Source organism: Trachypithecus francoisi, unplaced genomic scaffold (assembly GCF_009764315.1).
Source record: "Trachypithecus francoisi isolate TF-2019V2 unplaced genomic scaffold, Tfra_2.0 Lachesis_group21, whole genome shotgun sequence".
NCBI classification, from domain to species: Eukaryota; Metazoa; Chordata; class Mammalia; order Primates; family Cercopithecidae; genus Trachypithecus; species Trachypithecus francoisi.
The window spans coordinates 7,048,734-7,076,170 of NW_022681467.1; the positions used below are offsets into that span (position 1 = coordinate 7,048,734).

The window sequence follows — 27,437 nt, forward strand, 5'->3', positions numbered from 1 at the left end:
TTTAGTGCTCTCTTACTATCCCTAATATAGAAATAGAGGGCATAAGAAAATGCCAGTATGAAGGAGGGGCACCTTGAATCCAACGGCAGTGAATGGCTACACTGGCCTAAAAGCTGCCCACCAGCATCAGTCTACTCTAAAATCTCTTTGCTTACATTATCTTCCATTCAGAGGGTGAGCTGGGTTTTCCATTCTGAGCAGCGTTCATGGGCAGCAGCATGACAAAAGGCAGGGTGAATACTTAGGTTATCAATTAGTGATGTCTGTAACGGTACCAGGATAGAAGAGTGGTGATCGGCACGTCAGGCATTTTCAATCACTTATATATGGAAAAGTATAACGATTTTGGGATCGGACAAACTAAAAAGTCAAAATTCAGCTCTAACATCAAACAGAAGTAAGACCTTGGGCATCTTAATTTACCTGTGTAGGCCTCAGTTTCCTCAGCTGTGAAAATGCAGATAACAATTTCCATCCTATAAGGCCATTATGAGGACTGCAGATGATATGTGAAAGTCCCTGGCACACTCCCAGATCCATAAACGTTTGGTTCCCTTCACCAGTGGGAGCCAGGGAGCTGCCTTATAAAAAGTGTTTTGGATTTCTTAAGCAAACACATTATTTGCCAAAACTACTTAATACATTTAATGGCAAAGAATCTCAAAAGGATTAAAAAATTTTTTAAAAGCTCTAAGACTATGAACCTCTCTCTCTGGCCATACCTCTCTTCTGGTTGAAGTAGTTTTTCAGTGGAATTTAATGCTCCAGGCAAAGACATCTGATTCTAAATAAACTCTAACATACCCTTCAGAGTATGGTAATTCTCAGGTCAATTAAAAACACTGAAGAAAGAAGATGCTGAGAAATGGGACTGGCTTTACTGAAACATGCTTTGAATAATTAACCAGCAACTATGCAAGTTTAGACTCTGTCCATTAGCTGATTGTTCTGTTTAGAAAAGTGACTGTCCCATTTGGCATGCCAGGACGGAGACTGTATCCCAACCGGAGGAACCTGATGCTCCTGACAGTATGTGCATCCCAGCAATCAAGATAGTGGAAATTTGTGCAAGTAAGAAGTAACTCTAAAACCTTGTGCAAATTGTATAAGCAGTGGTTTAGAAAATATGCTGGAAAGTTAGCTGCCAAAAGCCAAAAATGACAGCAATTTAAGGCACTGGAAATTGCCAGCAAATATGCCAGCACCCAGCACTGAACTCAGCACAGCATGGACACTGTACACATGGCTGTTGAATGACTGAATGACTGCCGACCCCTGCACATCTCCTCTGCACACTTGGAATACTCAGAAGACAGCATGTGAGGACTGCAAATAGGAAAGATGGTCTTTCAGATCACTCAAAAGACAAGAGACAAAGATTCCTCCAAGGAACAACTTTCTGAACATGCTGAGCATAGGCAGTCTTCACTTGGCATAGTTCTGATAGGCATTAATTTAGTGCCCCAATAACACTGTCCAAGTTTCAGTCAGGACGGTATATTAACTGTGAGTAATTGCTAAAAGTGTAAATTTCGCCCCAATGCTTCAGTCCGCAAATCAGCATGCAATTAACATGTGCACCATGATCCATGACTAATACGCTGATTTTTTTTCAAAGTGAGTCACCAGGGGTCACTGTGCATCAGTTACTCAGTCTGCCAACAGATAGCAAATCGTGAAGTTGTGTTGCCTTCCTGTCTCCCGGGGATAAACCCATTTTACAAAGATAGATGACCAAAAGAAACAACTAGCCAACAAGATGAGATGAAAGTGAAGCAAAGAAGTGAAACATGTTCATGCTGGAAATGAAATGTGAATGGAACATAAATGGAGCTAGAGAAGAAGCAGCTGACCCTGGGGATGTTGACACTCCTGAGGTACAGACACTCTAGATTTGGAGTCACAGGAATTAGTCAAGACAAACTTAACACAAATGAAGAAAGTAGTCTTGAGGAAAAGGAGGATGTCTTAAAGAAATGCTTGAAGATATTTCATGACATGGAGAGCACAGAAGATAAGATGTTGGAAGCTGAGCCAAACTTAGAAAGGAGTATGGATGCTTGCCAGGGCTTAGGAAAGATACTCGCTCCACATCATAAGCACTGTTCAAACCACTCTTGGTAAGTTTGTTTCACAAATAAATAAAATACTTTGTTTCTCAAAACTATAATGGCTTTTCAACTGGACATTGACAAATTATAATTGGATCTATTTGTGAGATACAAAGTGATGCTGTGATCTACCTCTACAATGTGGAATGATTGGATCAAGCTAATTGACATATTCATTATCTCAAACACATCATTTATTCCTCCTGTCCAACTGAAGCTTCATATCCTTGGACCAACATCTGCCCATTCCTTCCACTCCCCAGCCTCTGGAAACCATTATTCTGTTCCCTGCTTCTACGTGTCTGGTTATTTTAGATTCCACATACGAGATCAAGCGGTATTTGTTTTTCTGTGCCTGGCTCATTTCACTTAGCACAGTATCCTCTAGGTTCATCCATGTTGTCACAACTGACATCGTCTTTCAAGTCTGAACAGTACTCCATTGTGTATACACACCACCTTCTCTTTATCCATTCATCTGTTGATGGATGCTTCGGTTGCTTCCATATCATGGCTATTGCGAATAGTGCTGCAACAGGCAGGGGAATGGGGATACATCCCTTCAACATACCAATTTCAAAGTCTTTGGATGTATACCCAGAAGTGGAGTTGCTGGATCATATAGTAACTCTACTTTTAGTTTTCTGAGGAACCTCCATACTGTTTTCCATAATGGTTGTATTAATTTACATTTCCACCAAAAGGGTACTAGGGTTTCCTTTTCTCCATGTCAACATTTCTAATGTTCTGTTAAATGTACTGACTAAATATTAGTTTTACTACTTTCCATTTTACTATGCTTCATAACCAATACGAAGAGTTTTTAATGATTTGAGAAAAAAATGCTAAAGTTTACAAAACCATCATAATTTTTTAAATAAATTATTTAGATCATATTGCATAGTTGCAGCTTACATGGTAATATTTACAATTCTGTACTACTGCAGCATGATGAACGGGACATGGGGCACACAGAATTCTCTTTGAAAGTAGAAGCTAGTAAGGAAGACAAATGGCAAAACCTTGCCTAGAGGTTGGTTCTGATGCCTGGCTCCAACAAAGAGGCAACGTGCCAGCAACGCGGTAGATTTTCTCTACTCCCCGCCAACCCCCCCTCCTCCTTTTTTTCTATTTCTGGAACTGTGTCATGCTGTGGAACAAAAATGGACTGAAAAATAAGAAACAACAAACCTATGTAGGTTTTATAAAACTTTACCATTTAGCAAGTTGTCTTTTAAAGGATGGGTTTCTCCATGGAATACTCTCAACCATCTAAGGTAGAGGACACACTTATCACACTTATTTACAAAGGAGAAAACTGAGGCTGAGAAAAAATTAAGCACTAACCCCAAACCACACAATTAGGAATTGGAGGACCTACAACAGTGTCATCAAGTAGAAATAAAATGTCTAAAAAGCAAACCACGTATGTAACTTTAAATTTTCTAGTGTTCACATGTTAGAAGTTTTCTAAAAGAAATTAAGTGTAGTAAATTTTAATTAACCCAATATATCAAAAATATCAATGCAGCACATTCTCAATATAAAATTAATAAGGAAATAGTCACATTCTTTTCTACTAAGTCTTCAAAATCTGATGAATATTTATACCTATAGCAAATGTCAGTTCCACATTTCAAGTTGCTCCATCAGCTACACGTGATTGTTGGCTACCAAACCGGAGAGAATTGGGAACTGTCTTCTCCCTCTAGAAATGAGCATTTCAGTGGCTATGAGCCTCATACTTTTATCCACAACATTATTACCTCAGGATTACACCCTTTCCTCCTAAAGAGTTTTCTGAGAAAGTCATAGATCACTAAAAAGAGCTGAAGACATTTCAGAAATTGGAGTTAAATTTTTTTCTCCATAATTTTCTTTTAGTCAAAAAAAAATTATGCAAAGCAACTGGGGTTGCAAGTAACTTTGGCGAAGGTAGGTAGGAGGGTGGGCATAAGGTGCACACAGAATTGTTTCTGTACCTAAAGAGGAAGGCTCACTCACCAGGCAATGCCCCACTGAGCCATCAGAGAGCCCAGAGGGGTCATTGGCCCTGCTTTCTAAATGCTATGTACTTTTCTATTCACGACTGATGTGGACATATGAAACTGATTTTTGTTTCTAACTCTACTAATTGAATTTATATTCTCTTTTTTATTTAAAAAACATATTTATAAACAAATATACTTCTTATGTTGAGATGCTTTTAACTTCCTTTTTTGACTTATTACACTGATTATAACCACAAATAAAATATTGATTAAAAGGGATGATAATGATCACTCTTGTCTATTCCTGATTTTAAAGGAAATGCTTTTATTACTTCTTAATTGATAATTATATTTACTTTCAGGTTTTGATAAATACTCTTTACTCCCTACTAACCCTGCTTTGCAGACAACAAGATACAGAGACAGAGATAGAGATAGAGATAGAGACAGAGACAGAGATAGAGATAGAGATAAACGAAGAGGCAAATAATAGGTTCAAATTTTAAAGATATTTTTCTGCATCTATTGAAATAATCCTGTTCTTTTTTCTTTAACTGTTTACGAGATAAATTACACTATAGATTTAAATAAACATATTTTAAACTACCGATCAAAATTTTTCGTGTTATACATCTCTCCATATTTTGGATTTCTTATTCAGTCATGTTGTTATATTTTTCTAGAAAAATTGTCAGTCTCATCTGAGTTGCCTAATATGTTGGTAAGAGTCACTTTATCTTTTTAATAATCTCTGCTATAGTTGTACCTATGTCCTCCTCCTTTTTGTGCCTAACATTAGTCATTTTTGCTGATCAAGCTTGTCAAAGACTCTGTGTATTTTATTGTTCTTCATAACGAACAAAACTTCAGTTTTGACCATTCTCCTGATAATAGCTGTTGTCTATTTCATTGATTCTACTCATATATATTATTTCCTTCCTTCCAATTTGTTTAGGTTTATTATTCTTCCTTCTAACTTATCACACTGAACAATTAGTGTATTTAATTTTAGTCTTCCTTTATTGTGATATAATAAAGCAGAAGATGATATATACAATATGCAACATAAGGCTATAAATGTCTCTCTGGACTCAAATAATTTAACTGGTGTGATGTGATGTTGATTCAGTGACTGCTTTTTTTTTTTTTTTTTTTTTGAGACTGTCGCCCAGGCTGGAGTGCAGTGGTGTGATCTCGGCTCACTGCAAGCTTCGCCTCCCAGGTTCACGCCATTCTCCTGCCTCAGCCTCCCAAGTAGCTGGGACTACTACAAGCACCCGCCACCAGTCCCGGTTAATTTTTTGTATTTTTTATAGAGACGGAGTTTCACTGTGATTAGCCAGGATGGTCTCGATCTCTTGACCTCGTGATCCACCCGCCTCGGCCTCCCAAAGTGTTGGGATAACAGGTGTGAGCCACTGCACCTGGCCAATTTAATGACATTTTTTGAGACTTGAGTTATGGCCAGGTACAAGGTGAATTCTTATACCTGTCTTACTGCTTATATATTTTGAAAAATATTATGCTATATTGCTGAGAGTAAAGTTCTATATATGTGCATCAAATCAAACCATTGTTCAAATCTTCTATACCTTAATATTTTTATTATTTGATCTTTTAGTTACCAAAAAATTGTATTAAAATCTCTCAGTCTGATTATAAATTTGTCATTTTTAAAAATTTCTTGTTTCTCCTTATATCTTCAGTTTCTGGTGAAGTTTTTTTTTATTTTAGCACATTGAGACTATGTTACTAAATGTTTAGAAGTTTTAAATTGTTTTATCTTCCCAGCAAACTATACCATTTACCATTAAAATTACCATTAGCATTAAAATTGTCTCAAATAATAATGTTTTGCTCTTAAATCTACTTTATTGGATAGTAATATCCAACCTAATCCAATGGTGTCTTTTAGTTAGTGTTTGCCTACTACATATTTTTCCATTCTTTTATTTTCAACCATTTGTGCCTTTGTGTTGTGAATGTATTATCTTAGTAACTCCCCATTAATTTTAACATACACATTTCATTTAATAAAATTAAATTTCACTCTATATGGACTCTCTTCTTCAAAAATACAAGGACTTAAAATGTTATAATTCTGATCACCAACTTAAATTGATCATACTTATGTAGTCATTATTGCTTTATACAGTCTGAAATACTTAAAATATCTTTTATATAAATATATATGAATATTACTATTTGAAGTTACTTAGAGTTTATTTCTACTGACAGTTTCAGAGAAAATTTCCATTCTTCTTTTAGGAATCCTATGGTGATGACCAGTGTGAAACCCATTACTATAATATGTTAATTTCTTGGTATGAGGTTTCCAGGACCATGAAAGCAGTGTAAAGAACTCCAAATCCACTTGGGGCAAGTCCACAATAACATATTTTTAAAGAAGACTCCCCCAGCCCCACCTAGAGCCCAGATCAAAAGAGACAAACTTTCTAGCATTTTATTTTGTGGGAAGTGGATTTACCGTACAGTCCCGTTTACTCATCAAAAGCCTCCTCTTTCTTGGCAGGGTCACAGATCCAATTCCCCAACCCACTTACACCCCCAGCCTTGTCTTCTGTCCCTGTGCAGTCATTAAAAGAGACATCTCTTGTTTACTGAGATGGGCAAATGCCACCAGGGGAGATGCAGTAGTGAGTGACAACATGATCCTTGGGTATTCAGCTTCCTCTTTATTTACATCTCCAAGGATATCTTTCACCTGCTTCTAAGTTCAGCTCTGCTGTGATATTATCCAGAATTTCCTGTTGCTTTGGATCAGGAGGATTTTCAGGTTATCTTGTCTATTGGACATCACAAAGCAGTCACAATGACCTTCAGAAAAGGCTTACCTGATGGTGTCATTCCCTTCCTGCTTAAACTCTTCAAAGACTCACCTCTGCCCTGAGGTAGACACCTGAATTCCTACTGCAACTTCACATTGCTGGCCTGCTGCCTCCTTCTCCTACCCCAACTCCTCCAGTGTTGCTCCGCCCCTCCTCACCTCACTCTAGCAACAGGCCTTTCATGCTCAGTCTCTCTGACGTGCCATGCCTCTAACCACCCCATAGACTTGACCACTGCTGGGCCTTTGCCTAGTAAATTCTCCCCTCCACCTCGCCTTGATGTATGTCACGCCTCTTCATTCCTCAGATGTTGCGGGAATTCAGGGACCCCGAACGAAGGGACCGGCTGAAGCCGCAGCAGAAGAACATAAATTGTGAAGATGTCATGGACATTTATTAGTTCCCCAAATTAATGCTTTTATAATTTCTTACACCTGTCTTTACTGTAATCTCTGAACATAAATTGTGAACATTTCACAGACACTTATCACTTCCCCAGTCAATACCCTTGTGATTTCCTATGCCTGTCTTTACTTTAATCTCTTAATCCCATCATCTTCTTCATAAGCTGAGGAGGATGAACGTCGCCTCAGGACCCTGTGAGGATTGCATGAACTGCACAAATTGTTTGTAGAGCATGTGTGTTTGAACAATATGAAATTTGGGCCTCTTGAAAAAAGAAGAGGATAACAGCAATGTTCAGGGGAACATCAGAGATAAGACTTCTGGCCACCGGTGAGCTGGACGGAACAGAGCCATATTTCTCCTCTTTCAAAAGCAAATAGGAGAAATATTGCTGAATTCTTTTTCTCAGCAAGGAACATCCCTGAGAAAGAGAATGCACCCTGAGGGTAGGTTTATAGATGGCCCCCTCAAGGCATGCCATCTTTTATGGTCACCCCAGTCTCCTGTAGCTCTCCCAGGCTTATTAGGATGAGGAAAATTCCCGCCTAATAAATTTTGGTCAGATAGGTTGGCTGCTCTCAAACCCTGTTTCCTGATAAGATGTTATCAATGACAGTGAGTGCCCAAAACTTCATTAGCAATTTTAATTTTGCCCCATCCTGTGGTCCTGTGATCTTGCCCTGCCTCCACTTGCTTTGTGATATTTTATTACCTTGTGAAGTATGTGATCTCTGTGACACACACCCTATTCATGCACTCCTTCCCCCTTTGAAAATCACTAATAAAAACTTCCTGGTTTTACAACTCTGGGAACATCACAGATCCTGCCAACATGTGATGTCTCCATCGGACACCCAGCTTTAAATTTCTCTCTCTTTTACTCTTTCCCTTTATTGCTCAAACCAGCCGAGACACCTAGGAAATAGAAAAGAACCCATGTAACCATCGGGAGTAGGTTCTCCCAATACTCAGATGTTGTGTCTGGCCCTAGAGGCTAATGTCCAGTTGCCCACTGCATGTTCTCACCACACCTTCTTTCTAACACTTATTGCAGTTTATGATTAGATGCTTAACAGTATGAGTATCTAATGGATATCTGTCTTCCCAGCATCTTCTTGGCACTGTAGCCCTACCAGGTGGGTCAGCGCCCGGCTCACAGCATCTACTCATAAGTCACTAAAGGAATGCTTATTGAATCAAGATGAATGCAGAAACTATTAGGATGACCCCTTGATGAAGGGATAAAGGCCTGGATTACGGCCTGACAATGGAACAAGTGGAAAGGTCAGATAGGAGAGAGATGGAGAAGAAAGAATTGACAATGTTTGGTAATGGTCAAACAGTTGGATGACAGAATACATTTAAAAGGGAGCTATATTTCATTGGAGGATATTTGATTATCTACATTTCAGCTTCTCTGAGTATTGAGTGTAAGAACATTCAGATGGGAACCTCCAGTGGTCATGGGGAATACTGGAATCAAGCTGGGGAGCAGAATGAAGGTCACAGTCATCTGAATCAAGGTGGGGACTAATTTTCCACATGGGGATTCAGTTCTTGGGGAAGGCTCTGGGGAAAGAGGAACGTGGTGCCTGGGGCTATGTCCTCGGAACCAAGGGGAGGAAACAAGAAAGAGCCAGAGAAAGACATAGGAAGCGGCCCTAGCAGATGAGAAACAGAGACTGTAAGAGGGGTTAAGGAAATGAGGCATAGGTTTCCAGCATGAGAGCTGAGTCTACAATGTCAAAGGCTGCAGAAAGGTCAAGAAGAACTATTTCCACATTACACCAGAAGAAGCTATGCAAGTTCAATTCTGTCACGAATTACCTACTCCTTTCCATGTTCTCCTGTACATCTTTTCAGGATAAACTTTAGAAAGGCAGACAAGATAGAGGTATCTACCCTTTGGGGTCCTTCTGAACTAGGAAAAATGTTAACTTCCATTAAATCACTCTAAAAGTTCTCAGAGATTCAAAAATGATGCATGAAGAAATTCGTTATTTTGAGGAAGTTGCAGTTCCGAAACTATCTAGATGTTTCTGAATGTGTCCTATTCCCTCACCTCCCACAGCCCACCCCATAACAGTTGTGCTTTGAAAACTTCTGTGTTGTTTGAGCTATTATATTCTGGTCACAGATTCATTATTCCAATGTTATTCATATCCCCAGTATCTTACAAATAATATACATCAATCTTATAAATCACACTTTCTAATCATTAATACAGGTCTCAGGAAATCATGTGGGAAAATTTCAGTAACTCTTAAAGTTATTTGGAGAGTAAAAGCCCTACCTAAAATTTAATATCATACAAACAGACATAAAGCACCACAAATAAAAAAGAAACTTTTACTATTGCTTACATATTTTAAAGAGACAGACACTTTCTGAGCAAGTTTAATGATAAAAAATATTGAACTTTACTAAGACTAGTAAAGGAAAAAAAATTGTGTATCAATAGGAAATTATGCATTGTATAGAGCACATCTTTCCAGATTATTCTTACTTTTCATTGCATTTGAGCTCTTTTATGACTATGTAAATTGACAGTGACGCAAAATAATTATCTATACATGCAAATTTTGTCTAGTAGGTTCAATTGACTTCTCTCCCCTACTATGAAAGAAACCAATTTTGCCTCCATTTGCACATTCATTTCAATATTCCTGATCTATATTTGTGTCTGTTCTTTGGATTCTCCTTTGAAATGTCTATAACATCTTACCAGTTTCCTCATTCATAATGAGTTAAAGAAAATCTTCAACACATGTTTATTTTATATCTGTAGGAAGGTCATGATTAACCATTTCTTTAAATGGTTACTTAACTAGGGATGCAAACTTGCCCCATGAATTTAGAGACAACTGACAACTGCCCTGTACTTTCAGATTACAGCCATGTGTGGAAAACATCAGCTGCAATCCCAGCTGCTTTCAGTACAGTCTTGGGAAAAGAGTAAAGAATTGCTTCCTCCCACAACCCAAACCTCTATCGTCCAAACCTTAATCCATGTGGGACATCTCAAATGCCATACAAGCAAAACTGACCTAATCCCATAGCTGCCCGTTGACTGAATGAATAAAGGAATGAGGTTGAAACACCTACAAAGCCTGGGGCTGCTATTTATTCCCATCAGGGCCCAAGCAGTCCGGCTCCAGCTTAAGCCAAGGCCCCTCCCTCTGAGCTGTAAACTAATCTTCCTCTTGGAGCTGGATCTCCAGTGTGCCTATTCACAATCCCACCCCTCACCTCACCTCTTCTGCCTTTTCCAGGAAATTCTTTGAGTTATTATTCTCAAAACTTAACATTCTATTGAAATGAGAGTCCACGATGGAGATCTGATAGCATTGAGGCACAGGGAGATGAGCTGGAGCCAATCTCTTTTTCCAAAGCACCAGTCCTGGGACCTTGAAGGTATAACTGGGTCAACCAAAGGGAACCATTCAGACTCACTGCCCGATGGGATCAAGTTCACTTATTATTCAGCATTTCTACAGCCCTCAACATTCATTTCTCAGCACCCTTTTCCCAGAGACACAAAGGGCAGCCATTTTGCAGTAAAATGACCCCCATTGTCAGGGGAAGCTGATTCATTATTCATCACGATTGCCCTCAATGACAGCTGAGTATGCCAGAGTTCTTGAATTCAGAGCCACCAGCCTGGAAGGAGCATCTCCAATTCAGCCAAGAAGAAATCGAGCCGAAGACACCGTTATCTGTCCACAAGCACCACTGACGCAGACTGAAGTGCTGGTTATAAATCATTCTTATCTACTTGTCAATGCTGGCTTTGGGAAAAGCCCCTGGGCATGCACGGTTAATCTACTTACAAGTACTTTTCAATTTTTGAAAATAATTCAGATGTGGTAGGGCTACCCCAGCCGAGAGACTGGGTGAGATTCTCCTAATCAATAGGCCCACCACAAGAATGGGGAAATGGAGAAATGGAGTAATGGAGTGGCCTGAAAAGGGCCAGGACATCCTAAGAAAAGCATCTTCGGCCTGAGAGGAAATGCCTGGGGAGTGGGGAGTGGACAGCTCTGAGCTACATGGGGAGCTCCCAAGCCCCGTGTATTGTGTGCACAAACCCTGGGGCCTCAAAGTACATGGACAAAGCAGGAACACATGGCTGAGCAGAAATGCCATCCAGAAAGAATCTTGGACAGGTCTGAGACAGGCACGCCTCCCCACACCTCTGGATCCTCCCATCCATGTCCTACCCTGACAGCCACATCTCTGCTTCCCCACTTTGCCCACTGGCATGGTCTTTTTGGACATGATTGGTTTGCTTTCCCCCAATCTACTACAAGATCCCTGCAGGGCTGCAGAGACTTATTCAAACAGTAGGATACAAATCTACACCAATCCTCTTCACAGGGACAGGCTGAGACAGGTGGTAGCCCGTGGCCAGCCAGGCTCACAGGTGGCAGGTGAGGCACTTGTTGCGGGTACCTGCAGATACCCTCGCCGGCCATGCACCCTGCTGCTGTGAGCTCTGGCTGCTCCCGGCTCTCAGCTGCCCCCATGTCCAGAGAAGCCGCTTGCTTAGGAGTCACACATTTCTCCTGCCCCATGCAAGGGGCAGCCAGGGGCTAGTGAATGGCTGACTGGGTCTACAAAAAGTGGTCCCTTTGACCCAAGATAAGATCAACTGTGTGATGTTGCTTGTGCTCCAGAGAACACTATGGGATCAGCCAAACCCAAGCAGGGACAACATCCCAACCTGACCTTCATCCCCAGCCTATCCTTCTTCCCTCCCTCAATTACTCACCTGCCCACAAATCAGGCTCGCTAACCAGAAATAGTGGGTGACCCACAGAAGGAGGTTTAGATTCCTTTTTCATTTCCACCTTCACAAAAGAGATCAGTTACTGCAGCAGCACCTCCTCCGGCTTCCCTGGCTTCCTGAGCCTGTCTGCACATACAGAGTTTGGTCCACTCTGAAGACAGTTTTACTATCCCTAGAGTTCCCTGTCACTTAGAATTTGGAAACTCCTGGAAGGAGAAAACTGCTTTAACAATGCAAACTCACATGCAGAACTACTTCTCCTTCTAGAAGTAGGACAGTGTGGTATTGACGGTCTGCATGTTATTTCAAAGCAACAGGAACCTCAGATGTACACCGCCGAGGCGGCAATGACTCACAAGAACATCACGCACCTCTAGTTTCAGACACCATTAGATAAACTCCAGTAGTCACAGCAGTTGTTGCAGTGTGACCCGAAGCCCCCACTGGCAGTCGTGTGCATCTGTGATGATTTTCAGGGGGGAAAGGAAAAAATGAATGCTTTATTAATAAAGCTTTACTGGTCAACAAGATTTTCCAAGACATTGGAAGAAACTAACAGAAGAAGGCATCAAAACCACCATGTTCAACCTGGTTAAACTGATCATCTCTGCTAGGCCCTTGGGGTTGGGCAGCCTGAAGGAAGACAGAAGAGACTTAGGACAACCACAGATTGTGCTTCTCCCACACCACAGACCATGGGACCCCATACAGTCCAATGAGGGCTATAGGACCTAGAGGGCAGCTTCCCAGCCTTGGACTAGTGCCAAGGCTGCTCACAGGGTCCCCAGGTTGTATCCAGGCAGTTTCCTCACCCATGCCTCCATTCTCCCCAGTTCCCAAAGGCAAAGCCATCGAGGGGGACCTTTGAGATCCCTCAGGCTGGCAGCCTGGACCCTTGGGGTGAAAACAATGTGACAGGGTTGTGTGGATCAAATCAGTTACCTGCTAACATGGCACACCTCTCCAGCCCGGCAGACACGCAACTGATGCGTATCCAAGCTCCTCGGCCACACCCGGCTGAACTGAATGGAGGAAGGAAGGGTCAGCCACCCTGGGGTCACCATCCTCTGATGGGCTAACAAATGTCCCGAGGAAGCGCCCTCTTCTCCAACAGCGCCCAGTGCCTCTTGAGTCCAGCTGGCCCCTTCCAGTTGTTCATGCAGGTCCTCAGGTGAGCAACGAGCTAGGAGTTACCCATCTCCTAGCCCAGCTGTGGGAGACAGCCTTGGGGGTGCTTGGAGAGGCTGCTGGCAGTGGGATCCCCAGTTGCAGGAGGTGGCACTAGAAAGGCAAGGTGCTATTTAGAAAACACACAACCTGTTGCTTTTATCTGAGGGTACTGGGGCTGTTTCTCCCGTTGTGCTTCATTTGGGTTTAGTGTATCTCAAACACTGTGCAAGGAGCATAAGAGACAGACAGGGCTATCTCCAGGTCTGACCCAGACACTGTAATTTTGGAAAGACTCATTCTTACTCTGTGTTTTTTTTTTTTTTTTTTTTTAAATAAGCTTTTCTCAAGCAGCTCCAGTGATTGCATCACACTTCCTCCGGTGTGATTAACACTTTTCCCCACACTGTGATTCCCAACTGCGTCCCAACCTCAGGAGTGGGTCCTCCCACGAATTTGGCGGCTGTGTGTGTGTGTGTGTGTGTGCGCGCGTGCGTGCGCGCATGCACCCGTGTGTGTGCTGGTTGAGGGATGGGAATAAAACTCCTTTTTTGGGTGAAGTGGAGGGGAGAAGGGAAAGAGAAGGAGAGAAGGAGGAGAAAGATCAATAATAATACTGATGATCATTGACGTCCTTGTTGAAACAATCAGCGTCCCAAGGACAGGAGGTGTGCCTTCCGTGTGTCTTGTCTGGCCACCCCCTTTGCATGCTGTAGAGACCCAATACCAGACCAGGGTGGGGACCAGGATACCAGGGCACTGGCGACTGCTCCCTCCCCATGGTTAGGATTCTCTCTTGGCCTCTTGGCTGTGGGTTGCCAATGAGCCCTTTCAATCCAATAAATCTGACTATGAAGTTCAAACCCAAGCATCCACTTTGCTTTAAAATCCAAGTTACATTTTAAATAGGTACCATCCATATTGGAAAACTGTTTATTGGGATCTGCTGCAGCCGAACATAGCATCCCCTCAGACCCTGCCATTCCACTCTGGAGTAAAAGCCAGATCAAAATGCATGCAAGTGATGGCGGAAAAGCACAAACAAGAACGTTCTGAGCTGCACAGCTCATTATAGATGAACACTGGAAATCACACAAATGTCCATCAGTTCTCACAATAAAACTGTGAACGGCAACAATAATGAATAACCTACAACTAGACATGACCACGTGGATGTATCTCACAAGCATAACACTCAGCCAGAGAACAGACACACAGATGACAAACGGCACAAGAACAGGCAGAGCTGCTCTCTGCTGTTAGAAGCTAGGACAGCGGTCACTCTTGCGGGGGGTGACTAGGAAGGACCACGTGCAGGTTTCAGGGATGCAGTTCCTGCTCTCTTTCTTAATCTGGTGGCTGCTGTCTAGTTAGTGAAAATTCATCAAGCTATATATACGTATGATAGATACCCTTTTCTGTACATATATTGAACTTTAAAAAAAGTTTTAAATAAAGTAACAAAATGAATCACATTCTCTCTGCACCAAAACCATCTTTGTCACTTCCTATTTGGGTTGAAAATAGAAAAGGCAGCAGGAAAATGTTACAGCCGCTCAGGCACCCATAAAATCGACTGAAAGCAAAACCGACAGACACGAAACTCGGGCCCAGGCTTAAATCAGAAGGTGAGGTGGAAGCTGCGAGGAAAGTGGGGGAGCAGGCTGCAATTTGGTGAGAAGGAGGCCAAACCAAGAGCCCCTCATGAGAGCTGCATATCTCTCCTGTTCAGTCTCCCTCTCACCAAGAACGAATCTCAATCCAGCTGAATTCAGCCACAGGTCAATGCCCATGCTGTTGTCCATTCAATGACAAGATGCAGGAGAAGAGACAGGTCCTACGCATGGAGAGCAGGGGAAGGATCAGCTTAGAGCCCAGATTCCAGCCTGGCCCTGCTGGTGTTTGGTTGTTTCAGAGAGACTGGACCCAAGTGGAGCTAGCACATGACGGGAACAGATGCTGAACCCAGAAAGCACAGATTCCCGTGACTTGAAAGGGACACCACACCAGGCCTTCTCAGAAGGTAATTCTCATGAAATCCCTTCTCAGGATGACTTACAGATGGCAAAGTGGGTGAAGATGGGCAGCTGAGGCAGGGGAAGAGCAGATGGCCAGCCGGCTAACCAAATCCAGTGCACAACCCCGCCATCCACACCAGACACTGATACCCGACTGCAGGCCCAGGAGCACCAGGTGCTGAAATTCCTCCCAACTTCTCTTTTCATGGCAGAAAGAACTCCAGAAGGAAAGTGAAATGGATGAATATCTGCAGCTCCTGAAACCTAGAGGATCTTTAAACTCAAAATGTGAAGAATCCTAATGAAACAGAGCTGACCAAATGTTTGTTGTGTTGCCATAATTTCTCATCATCATCATTTCAGGCCAAGTGCTATATAGTGTAATGAATATCACATTTTAAAGTTCGTCGCAAGGCTTGGAAGTGTCCAGAGCGTAGGTAGTTCCTTGGAGAATAACAGCCCAGAAAAGAAGAGGAAAACTCTACCGAAAAATAAAGAGTGAGGTTTATAAACATGAGCCACCATCCCCAAGGGACACTTCCTCTCTCCATCTCCACACTTGCATCCCTCTCTCTCCACGGGTCTCTGTCACAGCTGTTGACCTTTCAATATGCCCTTGGTGCTTATGCTAAGTTTGTTTGTTTTTTGTTTGTTTTGTTTTGTTTTTGAGACAGGGTCTCACTTTGTCACCCAGGCTGGAGTGAAGTGGCGCAATCATAGTTTACTGCAGCCTCAAACGCCTGGGCTCAAATGATGCCCCATCCTCAGCCTCCCCAGTGGCTGGGAATACAGGCATGCACCACCATGCCTGGCCAATTTTTGCATTTTTTTGTAGAGTTCGGGTCTTGCTATGTTGCCAAGGCTGGTCTCAAGCTCTTGGCCTCAAGCAATCCTCCCACCCCAGCCTTCCAAAGTGCTAGGATTACAGGCATGAGCCACCATGACAAGCCTGCTTATTTTTTCTCTAAAAGTAGTGTAGAATGGAGGATAGAAGCATACTATGACATATGGGCCAGTCTATCAACCCCCTGGGAGGGATGGAGGCTCCAAGCTTCTCCAGGAAAGCACTGCTGGCTTCCCCCTGAGCTCTCTTGTGGAATGAACCCATATCACTCACTATCGACAGCCCCTGCACACTCCCATGCTGTTTTTTAAGGACACTTTACAGGTGGCATGAGAAACTTTTGATTGTACATGCCTGTTCTCCCTACTGGACTCTAGGTGCCTTCAAAGCAAGGACTGTGTCCCATATGCTATTTAGAACCATATGCTACCAACAGAGCGTGGCTCCCCAATAAAAGTTGGTTGAATTATATCAAATTAAATTATGAATAAATTCAAAAAAAGAAAAGTTCGCCATGAGATAGAACAAGGGGTCAGGACATTGGAGTTAAATTAGGCCTTGAAATTTGACTCATATGTGAGCACTTCATAAGTGTTCAAAGAAAGAGTGAAACTATTTCTTCATTGGGTTTGTCACCCAGCGTTCATGCTGTTAAATGCATTTATGATCAATATGCACCTTGACCCTGAAGACTATGGGCTGGCTCTTCATCTTCAAGGTAGGCTGGAGCAGAAATCTGGAGGCTCCAGGTACAGGCTGCAGGGCTCAGTTGCACCTTGTAGGTAATGGAAAAACTGGGACATACGAATGGATGTTCTGCAGGGGATGCATCTGTTAGCATCTCAAAGCTACTGCAGGAAGCCCAGTCCACGAGATGTGCTGGAACAGTCAGGAGGAAGGGGTTGGGGTCTAGAGGGCCAGACAGGTAAGGAGCCAGAAGGTGCAAGTACAAGGTATCAAGAATCTGGACTTGAGGGGAGATGAGATGGCAGTCCAGATGAGGGGCCATGGGAGAGATGCTGTGAAGGAGCTGGTACACAGACCCAGCTTCCCAGACGCTGCTCTGATGAAGACACAGGAATTCAGGAGGCTCAGGTATTCAACCTAGGTGTGTAAATAGGAAGGGACCCTAGTGTAGGAGGTAAATCCATGAATTTTGCTTTAGATCAAGGCAGAGCACCTGAGTGAAAATAAATGTTTCTTCTTGCACCATACAGGGACCCAGAGCCGCAGCTAGTCCTTTTTACAAACCGGAGAGAGCACCACCCTACCTCACCTTACTCCCACAATGGGTAGGGGCATAGGCAGGGAAGATGAGTGGGTAGCACCTTCACGCACATTTGAAAAAGGCAGCTCAGGCCGGGTGCGGTGGCTCAAGCCTGTAATCCCAGCACTTTGGGAGGCCGAGATGGGCGGATCACGAGGTCAGGAGATCGAGACCATCCTGGCTAACATGGTGAAACCCCGTTTCTACTAAAAAATAACAAAAAACTAGCCCGGTGAGGTGGCGGGCGCCTGTAGTCCCAGCTACTGGGGAGGCTGAGGCAGGAGAATGGCGTGAACCTGGGAGGCGGAGCTTGCAGTGAGCTGAGATCCGGCCACTGCACTCCAGCCTGGGCGACAGAGCGAGACTTCGTCTCAAAAAAAAAAAAAAGAAAGAAAGAAAGAAAAAGGCAGCTCTTGCTCCAAGCAGCTACAGCTCCAGGCCAGGGTCTCAGTCCCACTCAAACAGAAGCAGACGTCCTATGCAGGGCATGCCTTGTGCCACCACATTAAATGGCCCCAATAGAGCACTATTGAGATTTAAAGGACAGTAGAGGATATAAGAAATGAGTCAAGTATTCTTGGGTAGAAAATAGCCGGAGTGGACACGTTAACTCGGCAGCATTTAACTCAGCGTGTGTGAGTTTACAAAGCGGAAACAATGCCAACAGCTTCTATACAGTCACACCGTATTCCAGGCCAGTGCCAGCTAAGGCTGGAGGAACGGAGAGACTTCATGACACCCTCTCCTGGGAACAGATGATTATAAGGAGTGTCTGTCACCACAGGGCTGGAAATCAAAGCCCAGGGCCAACCATCAAAATAATAAGTACTGTGCAACAGAAATGATATTCATTATCATAGGTGCTGTTCCTCTTCCCAGACCCTTTAGAAATACCTTCTGTTCACCTTCTGTTCATGGCCTCATTTCTTCAGAGCACGCCAATGACATCATGGTGCTCCTGTGCACCTGCAGCTCCCTCTGAAGTCAGCAAAGCCACCATCCGTGGGAGACTCAGGAGTTAAGTCTGGAGTAGTGAGGACGCTGGATCCCATCTCATAAAGAAAGGAAACCCATCCTCCTTTCTACCCCAAAAAGGTCTGCATTTTTCTCTCTCGATATTGCTAGGCTCTCAATAAAGTAGCCCGTGCTTCACTAACATAAAAGGGTCTCAATCTTGGCATTTCATCTGAAGTGCAGTCATGCAAGGAGCGAACCATATGCTTGAGTGTGTGACCATGTGCAGAAGGCAAAATCACAGCACCTGCTGGCTGCCCTGTTTCACAGCAGTGCTTCTCAAACTTCTCTTTCACAGGCAATACACGTCAACTGAGTTAAGTAAACTTTCCTGGGTCTCATCCTCAGAGGCTCCCATTCAGCAGGTTGGGGCGGGGCCCATGACTGCATTTCTAGCAAGCTCACAGGGGACCTAGGCGATGCTGAGGCTGCTATTTCAAGGCTCTCACTTTGAAAAACATGGGTTTATACTATTAGCAAAACTTATGACATGCAGAAGAAATCTGAGTTGTGCAATCTCAACGGCTCTGTGAAACCAATAGAAAATAACATTTACAAAAGTAACTCTCATGAAATAAGAACAAATAATGATACAGGGCATGCTCAGAGCAAAACCATATTACTCTGGCTATAAATTAGCCTTAGAAGGTAGCGTCTTTCAGGAGGCTAGAGGTTTAAAATCAATGATCAAATTGGAGAGAAATTAGTGTTACCAATATAAAGACAACTTAGCATAAATGCTCCCATTCTACAGATAAGGAAACTGAGAACAGAAGAGAACATGCAGAAAGTTAACAGCTGAAGTGAGATTAGAACCCCTGTCTCTAGACTCACTGTCCAGCACTCCTGTTGTAGACAATGCCCTTCACTCTTGTGAACCTAGTTTCCTGTCCCTGAATGATTTCATGACAGGAACTACAAAGATGCAGGAGCATCATGAAGTTATACTGTCCTTCATAGCAGAAAATACAGATTAGTCCTGCACAATATCAACATAAAAGATTTCATTCCTGGTGTCTTCTAAAATAAACCCTCACGGTGTGCTGACACTCAGAACATTAATCAGAAAAGTGCATGTGCAGGCAAGTATATTTCTTGTCCCCCCTTCCTCCTCCTTTCCTTCCTACACTACTTTCCAATGGACTTAGAAAACTTTGGAAAACAAACCCCAAGGTGAAAGAGCCATCATGGGACACTTATGGTACCCCAGAATCCTGCAGGAGGATGCCTTCCCATGCAGGACAAGATGTGTCCATGTATGGTTTCCTTGGCTCAAGATGCAAGGATGATGTTCTTGCCATCTTAGGCAAAACAACTGTCCTGAGTTGCCTGGAGCAGACGTCCTTCTCCTCCCAGGCTCGGAGCTGCTGCGTGCAATTCGGTTAACACTGCTGGCTTGTACAACCATGGGGAGCCTGGGGAGCCTGGGGAGATCCCCTCCCCACCCTGGACTACTCATCACTCTTGCGAAACTCGGTTGACAGTTAAAATTTTGTTTTTCCTTCTCAGTTTGTTATCAGAGGAACAGTCAGTATGTAGGAAAACCGAAGCAACTGTCAAGAAGAGAAGATAAGAAAAACAAGATGTCTGTTTAAAAAGTAAAGGTCATGATGTGACGCAGTTAAAGGAGATAATTTAATCTGATACTAATAACCTTCTTGGGGGTTGATTCATTTTCCAAATTGGTAGCTCCTCCTTTGCCATCACTGTCCCATTCATACTGTGCTTTTGCCTACACTTGTCATAGAGGTTCTGGGCTTTTCTGATGAGGAATGAGTTTCCGTAGAAGAAGCACAAGCTGAGGTTGAAGAGACAAGGTGAGGACACCTGATGCCAGGTGGAGAATTCCCTCTAAATAGATTTAGACAAAAATTATAAAAGCATGTAACAAGCCTAAAGGCAGGTAGCTTAGCTGACAGAGTTCTCTATCAACATGCAAAAGCTCTCTAGCTCCAGAGGCCTTGTCAGTGGCTTTCCCAGGTAGTGCAGGCTACTGGACCACCTCGGTGATGCCTGGAGAGTTAACATGACTAACAGCAAATTCATGCACAAAGTTGTTCAGTTAACAGTATTCAAATATCTCAAATAAACTATAATATTTTAAATAACCAACAAGAAATAAGTATGACCTATACAGTCAACAGAGTGCCAACCCGACTGTGAGATGATAATTATTAAAAAATTCAGTGACCTTTATTTCAAATATGTTGTCACAAAAGTGCAACATGAAACATTCTATTTAAAAGTCAAAAATACAACATACAACATTACATTTATTTTGTGATGACCATCTCTTATTTTATTCATAAAAATATTCATAGAATAAAGAGAGTTGAACATCACAAAATAACTAGAATGTCGTATGTTGCATGTTTGACCCTTAAATAGGAATATTTACTACCTACGTGAATAATATTTACACATATGACCAAATGCTAGAACACTGAAAATAAATATTTTGATTGTCAAGCACAGCATAATTTTAACTCAATTTCTTCTATTTCTTATTATTACTTATATAATCTTATTATTACTTATATAATCTGCAGTATTCCACCACAAGATATAAGTTAGCTTCCATTTAGTTGGTACAATGTCACCTTGGAAAAAGTAATCATCCAATAAACACTTGAGCCTCTCCTCTATACGAGGCACTGGGCATACAACCATGAATGCCCCAGACCAAGTTCCTGCTCTTAGAGAGCTGATATTCTAGCTAGGGGAGGGTGACAACAATAACATGAGCTAAAAAATATATAATCAAGTGATAATAAGTTACATGTTAATGTAAATGTCCACGTGGTGGGTGTGCACACACAGCCAATCACTCCAGGACTTCCTGTTCCTGCTCTGCAGAGAGTTAGACCATGGCCAGTATTCAACACACTGGGTGCATGGGTTTCCTATTGCTGCTGTAATAAATTACCACAAACTTAGTGGCTTTCAACAGCCCCATACAGTTCTGGAAGTCAGAATCCTAAAGAAGGCTTGCTAGGCTAAATTTAATGTGTCAGCAGGACTGCATTCCTACTGGAAGCTCTTGGGAAGAATCTGCAGCCTTGCCTTGTCCAGCTCCTGGAGGCATCCACCCCCCCATTCCTTGGCTCATGGCCTCTTCCATCTTCAAGCCAGTAATGACATCATTCTGACCTCGGCTTCTGTTGGCACATCACCTTCTCTGGCTGACTCTCCTGCCTCCCTGTTTCACAGGAACCATGTGATAGCACGGAGCCCACCCTGATAAGCCAGGATCATCTCACGATTCCAAAGTCAGCTAACTTGCAACCTGAATTCCATCAGCAACTTGAACTCCTCCTTACTGTGTAACATAACAAACTCACAGGTCCCAGGGATTCTGACATAAACATCTTTCAGGAGCACTATTCTGCCAACCACACTGGGGTAACTCTTTGTCCAACTTCCTGGCAGAAATATCCAGAAATGTCTTTCCTCAGAGATGTTTACCATGGGGAAAATAGTATGAGTGTTTTCTCAGAAAGTATAAGTTCAAAACTATCCTGTCTACCTGTTTTTCACTTTGGGCAAGTTACTTTAATTTAAATGAGGATAATAATACCGAATCCATGGTTCTGCAGAGATAATTATGTGGGGTAAACCATAGAAACAGGTGTGAGCCTAAAAAATGCTAACACAGAGTAGTTAATATCGGATAGCTTTAGTTGTTCCCAAATCCCAATTTCTTTTTCTTTGTAACAAACTAAACATTTCAAGCTAAAATCTGAACAGGTATTCTGGGATACATGGTAATTAGCCAATGGCATGTGATTCACCCTTTCCCACATTCCCATTGAAGGAAATGCAGAGATGCATAAAAGAAGCTGAGTGTGGATGAGTGCCTAACACACAAGGGATTGTGACACACGGAGTGTGGAAGGGCCCATGGGTCCCCAGGTGTGAATCCCAGCTCAGAAACATGAGGCATTTGCTGCAGAAAGGAACTGTTGTAAAGGGCACCCCCCATCAATATGTCTTTCTATAGCCATCCATTCAGAGACCCCAGTTCCTGGAAAGGCAACTCAACCAGGCAAAGAAGCAAAAGGAGGGTGCTATGCAGCCTTCTGGAGAGTAACAGAATAGAGGGGCGATGGAAAGAGCCACAAGAGGGACCAAACCAGGGGGGCAGACTTTCACCCACTGTCTCTAGATATAAGAATTAGGAAGAAGTATCACTGATCAAAATTATAATGAATAAGGCTCCATCTCGGTATTCTAATTACAAGGCAGCAGGAGCAGGAGATCCCCTCTCAGGCAAGCTGAGTCACCCTAGAAAAGTCAACATAAACACTGGAAGGTTGACCAGGGAGCATGCACATCAACCACCCCTTCAGCGTAAGTGATGCTCACAGCAACCTGACCCTCGTGGCCAGGTGAGAGTGGCGAGGGTGCTGAAGGGACAGGAGCGTCTGTTCACAGGCACACCCCTGGCCTGGACCTTCTCTTTCAAAGGTTAATAACTCAAGACAACTTTGAAAATTCTCTGCAACATCTGAAGTAAAACACTATTCTTCTAAAAAGAAAAAAATACATATTACGGGAAGAAGATGTAAATTTTAGAATCCATTTTTTTATCTTGATATCAAATAAACATACGCTATATGAAAGAAAAACCACTAAATGGAAAAGGTTAAGATTACAAGGGGAGTCAGCTAAGATGGACATGACAAGACATAAAATGGTTAAAAAAACCAGAAATGCAAGCTCAAAACATAAATGGGAATAAGATGCAGCAGACAGCAGACCCAATAGTGCTGAAAATCATATCACCAAGGGGAAAAAATTCATAGGCTCTTACAGAATGAAGAGGAAAAGACAACAAGATGAAGACACAGCCAAATAACTACCCAAATTACAAACAGTTCATGTTCCAAGGGAAACAACCAAAACCAGAACCAACAAGAAGCCACAATTAAAGGTCATATTCTCTGGGCAAAATGAAGTAAAATTAAAACTTGGTGTGTGTGTGTGTGTGTGTGTGTGTGTACACTTTGACAACTTAGAAGTTAAAATTCAGTCTCTCAAATAATTAATTGCAGAAAAAATAAAAACTATAATTACAAGACTATTTTAAATGTACCAATAATGACTGCATGACATTTTATAATTTATAGTGTGAGTCTAAAGCTACACTAAACATCAAATGCATTATAAAGCAAGAAATAACAAAAATGAAATAAAGCATTTAATGCAGGATATTTGAAAATAAATGCGGGTATTAAGAGGATATTTTGAATAAATATTAAAGCTTTATTGACTCAGGGAAAAGGGAAAAAAGAAAAATCAATGAAGAAATACAAGACACAAATTTTCACAAATAGATAAAATACACCAAATACAGTCAGATTTTATCAAGAAAAAAATAAATGAATAAGTTAGTACTGAGAAAAGGTTATATAATCACAACTACAGAACAAATTAAATCAAAAAAAGTACTTCATAATTTTGTTCATTTCTAAAATCTTAATGAAATTAACACTTCTCTAGGAAAACGTAAATTACCCACACAGAAAAGTATCAATGAAAGAAATTAAAGTTTGTTCAAAATTATCTTCATAGAAGACTGTAAGTCAGGCAGCACTGTAAGTGCTTTCGTCAAATTTTCAATATACAAAATTTCCATGCTTCATAAGATATTGCAGAACATGGAGGAACACAGAAATTATCTATTCATTTTGTAAAGTTAGTGTGATCCTGACACCAAAACCTGGCAAAGGAGCTATATGTCTATTTTCTTCATAAATATATATGCAAAAATTTCATAGAAAATGCAAACAAACAAAATCCAATATCATATTAAAAGTATATATCATGCCTTTGTAAGAATTACTTTCAGAAGTGCTTTAGTAAGGACTTATATATATATATTTTCTATATATATAGTGTCATATTAAACACTTTAATAAGTGTTAATAAGGCATTTGATCACATTCAACATCTACGGATAATTTTTTTTTTTTTGAGATGGAGTCTCACTCTGTCACCCAGCCTGAAGTGTAGTGGCACGATCTCAGCTCACTGCAGGCTCTGCCTCCCAGGATCACGCCATTCTCCTGCCTCAACCTCCCGAGTAGCTGGGACTACAGGCTCCCACCACCACACCCAGCTAATTTTTTGTATTTTTAGTAGAGATGGGGTTTCACCATGTTAGCCAGGATGGTCTCGATCTCCTCACCTTGTGATCCGCCCGCCTCAGCCTCCCAAAGTGCTGGGATTACAGGTGTGAGCCACCGCACCTGGCCTTGATTTTTTTCTAATGTAGAAAACCACAAATAAAAGGAAACCTCCACAGCATAATGAAAAATAACCGGTGTCACTAACAGCCAACAGGATCTATACCCCAATGGACAGCACATGGGCTTCCAACAGTAAAAAAACTCCTCAGCTACAGAATCAGTCTAAAGATATTGGTTGATAAAATAAGTTTATTTTCAGTATTGTATAATTTCACATTTTTAAGAAAAAAATAAAGAAGCAATATTTTAAAAGACTATTAAGGAATGAAACAAGAGCAACAACAAATAATAAATACCAGAGTAACCTTCATCAGTAAATGTAAGAAAGAAATAGAGAAATAATCACGAATCTTGACAAATTTTTTAAAAGCCTTTATCAAATGAAGAAGCACACTACGAATAAGAAGAATTAACATTATAAAATGCCATTTCCCATAAATTATTTATAGATTTATCAAAACCTAGAATGATTTGGAGAAAATGTAAAGGATTATAAATTCATCTGGAAAGATAAATGAGTGATAATAATAAATAGTTTTCTTCAAAACAAGAGGAAAGATGTCTTGACCTATCAGATAATTAACATGCTAATAAGTTACAATTAATTAATGAGTAAATATAACAAAATAAATATCATAAAATATTTGCCTCTGGTACATAAGAGAATAGGCATGAAATAAAAGTGATACCACAAATGTGGAGGTGGAGGAAACAGTAGTCAATAAACAATTCTGGAATTAACTATTAAATATGTTAATCCATTTAAACTAAATTTTAATCTTATGCTAAAATAAATTCCAAATGAAGTAAAGAGTTAAATTTTTAAAAAAGTAAACCATGCAAATGGGGGTGGGGTGACATAAAGAATTATGTGGAATAAATACATGACTGAGAGCCTGAATCTACGAATAGGAGGATGAAAAAATACAAGGGAAAGAGATACGGTGTGTGGGCCAGATAACATGAGAATCTTCTCTATGCCAAAAAAAAAAAAAAAGAAAAAGAATGAACAAGACTTTTAAATAGGGTAAAGTAAAATAAAATATATAAAAGCTCTTATAGGCCGGGCGCGGTGGCTCAAGCCTGTAATCCCAGCACTTTGGGAGGCCGAGACGGGCGGATCACGAGGTCAGGAGATCGAGACCATCCTGGCTAACACGGTGAAACCCCGTCTCTACTAAAAAAAAAAAAAAATACAAAAACTAGCCGGGCGAGATGGCGGGCGCCTGTAGTCCCAGCTACTCGGGAGGCTGAGGCAGGAGAATGGCGTAAACCCGGGAGGCGGAGCTTGCAGTGAGCTGAGATCCGGCCACTGCACTCCAGTCCGGGCAACAGAGCGAGACTCCGCCTCAAAAAAAAAAAAAAAAAAAAAAAAACAACAACAACAAAAAAAAGCTCTTATAAAACATTAAGAAAAAACGCTATTATCCCATTAGAAAAAAATGAAGACTGGATATGAACAAACCCTTCTCATAAGAAAATAAATATAAAAGTTCAATAAACATGTAAAATGTTGAAACTGATAGGTAAAGAAGGAAGGCAAATTAAACCAACAGGACACTATCTTTCTGCAATCAAACTGAATTAAAAATATATGAAAATAATTCTGGCAACAGAACATTGAATTGAGCACTCTTAAATACTGCTGTTGGGATTTCAAATTTGTTCCAGTTCATGGAAAGTTACATGGTAGTACGTGTTAGCCTTTACAATGGGCATGCCTTTTGACGCTGAAATACTACCTTTAGAAATCCAGCCTAAAGAAACTGGCAGAGATTGTCAAAGACTTCTGACAAGAACAGTCATCAAAGTGAAGGCATGGAAAATCTCAAAATATGGATCTCAAATAGAACCTGAATAAATAAGTTATGATATAATCAAAGGATACAATGTAATAGTTAAGATCACAGGATGTGGAATCAGACTGCCTGGATTCAAATTATACTTGACCACAAACTTTGTGACCTTGAGCAAGTTATTTAAACTGTTTGTGTCTTATTTTTCTTCGCATGTAAATTGGAGATAATAATGGTGTCTACTCTATAGACTTATTGTGGAGATTAAAGGAGTCAGTACAGGTAAAGCACTTAGAACAGTCCTCAGTCACACTAAATGCTCAATAAACATTACATGCTGCAACATGAAGAAAAATACTGTGATTATTATTACTATTAAGCAGACATTAAAACTAGTTTTTAAGATTAATTCCATGGAGGGATGCCAATGATAAGTTAAAAAGCATGATCCACCAATTGTACACAATGTCTTCCAGAAACTAAGAGGAAGCATCTCCTAATTCATTTTATGGGACCAATATTACCCTGGTAGCAAAACCAGACAGTGATAGTACAAATGAAGAAAATTACAGGTCCGTATCTTGTGTGATCCTAGACACAAAAGCCCTCGACCAACTATGATCAATCAAATCCAGGAAATACAAAATGAAGAACACAGCATGATCAAGTGGGTCTTATACAGGGTATGCAAGGCTGATTCTGTATTTGAAAATCAATCCATGCAATCCACCATATTAACTGTCTAAAGAATTAAAACCACCTCAGCATATCAATTGATACATGAAAAATATTTGTTAAACCAATATCTACCCTTGATAAAAACTTTCAGAAAACTAACATGAGACTTACTCAATTTGATAAAGGCAATCGATGAAAAACCTACAGCAAATAGCATACTTAACAGGGAAGGACTAAATGTTTTCCCCCTAAGATCA

At 41.3% G+C, this 27,437-nt stretch overlaps 1 protein-coding gene across 6 annotated transcripts in view; it reads right to left on the minus strand.

Moving 5' to 3' along the window:
- SLC24A3 (solute carrier family 24 member 3) overlaps positions 1 to 27,437 on the minus strand; it is a 514,808-nt gene that overhangs the window by 473,542 nt on the left and 13,829 nt on the right. The window contains exon 1 of one of the 6 annotated variants that reach the window (XM_033185490.1): positions 7,003 to 7,089. The exons of the other annotated variants lie outside the window; for them this stretch is intronic. The gene's annotated coding sequence lies outside the window, so the exon portion shown is untranslated. Of the gene's footprint in view, positions 1 to 7,002; positions 7,090 to 27,437 lie in introns of those variants that run through there. 6 annotated transcript variants of the gene reach the window in all.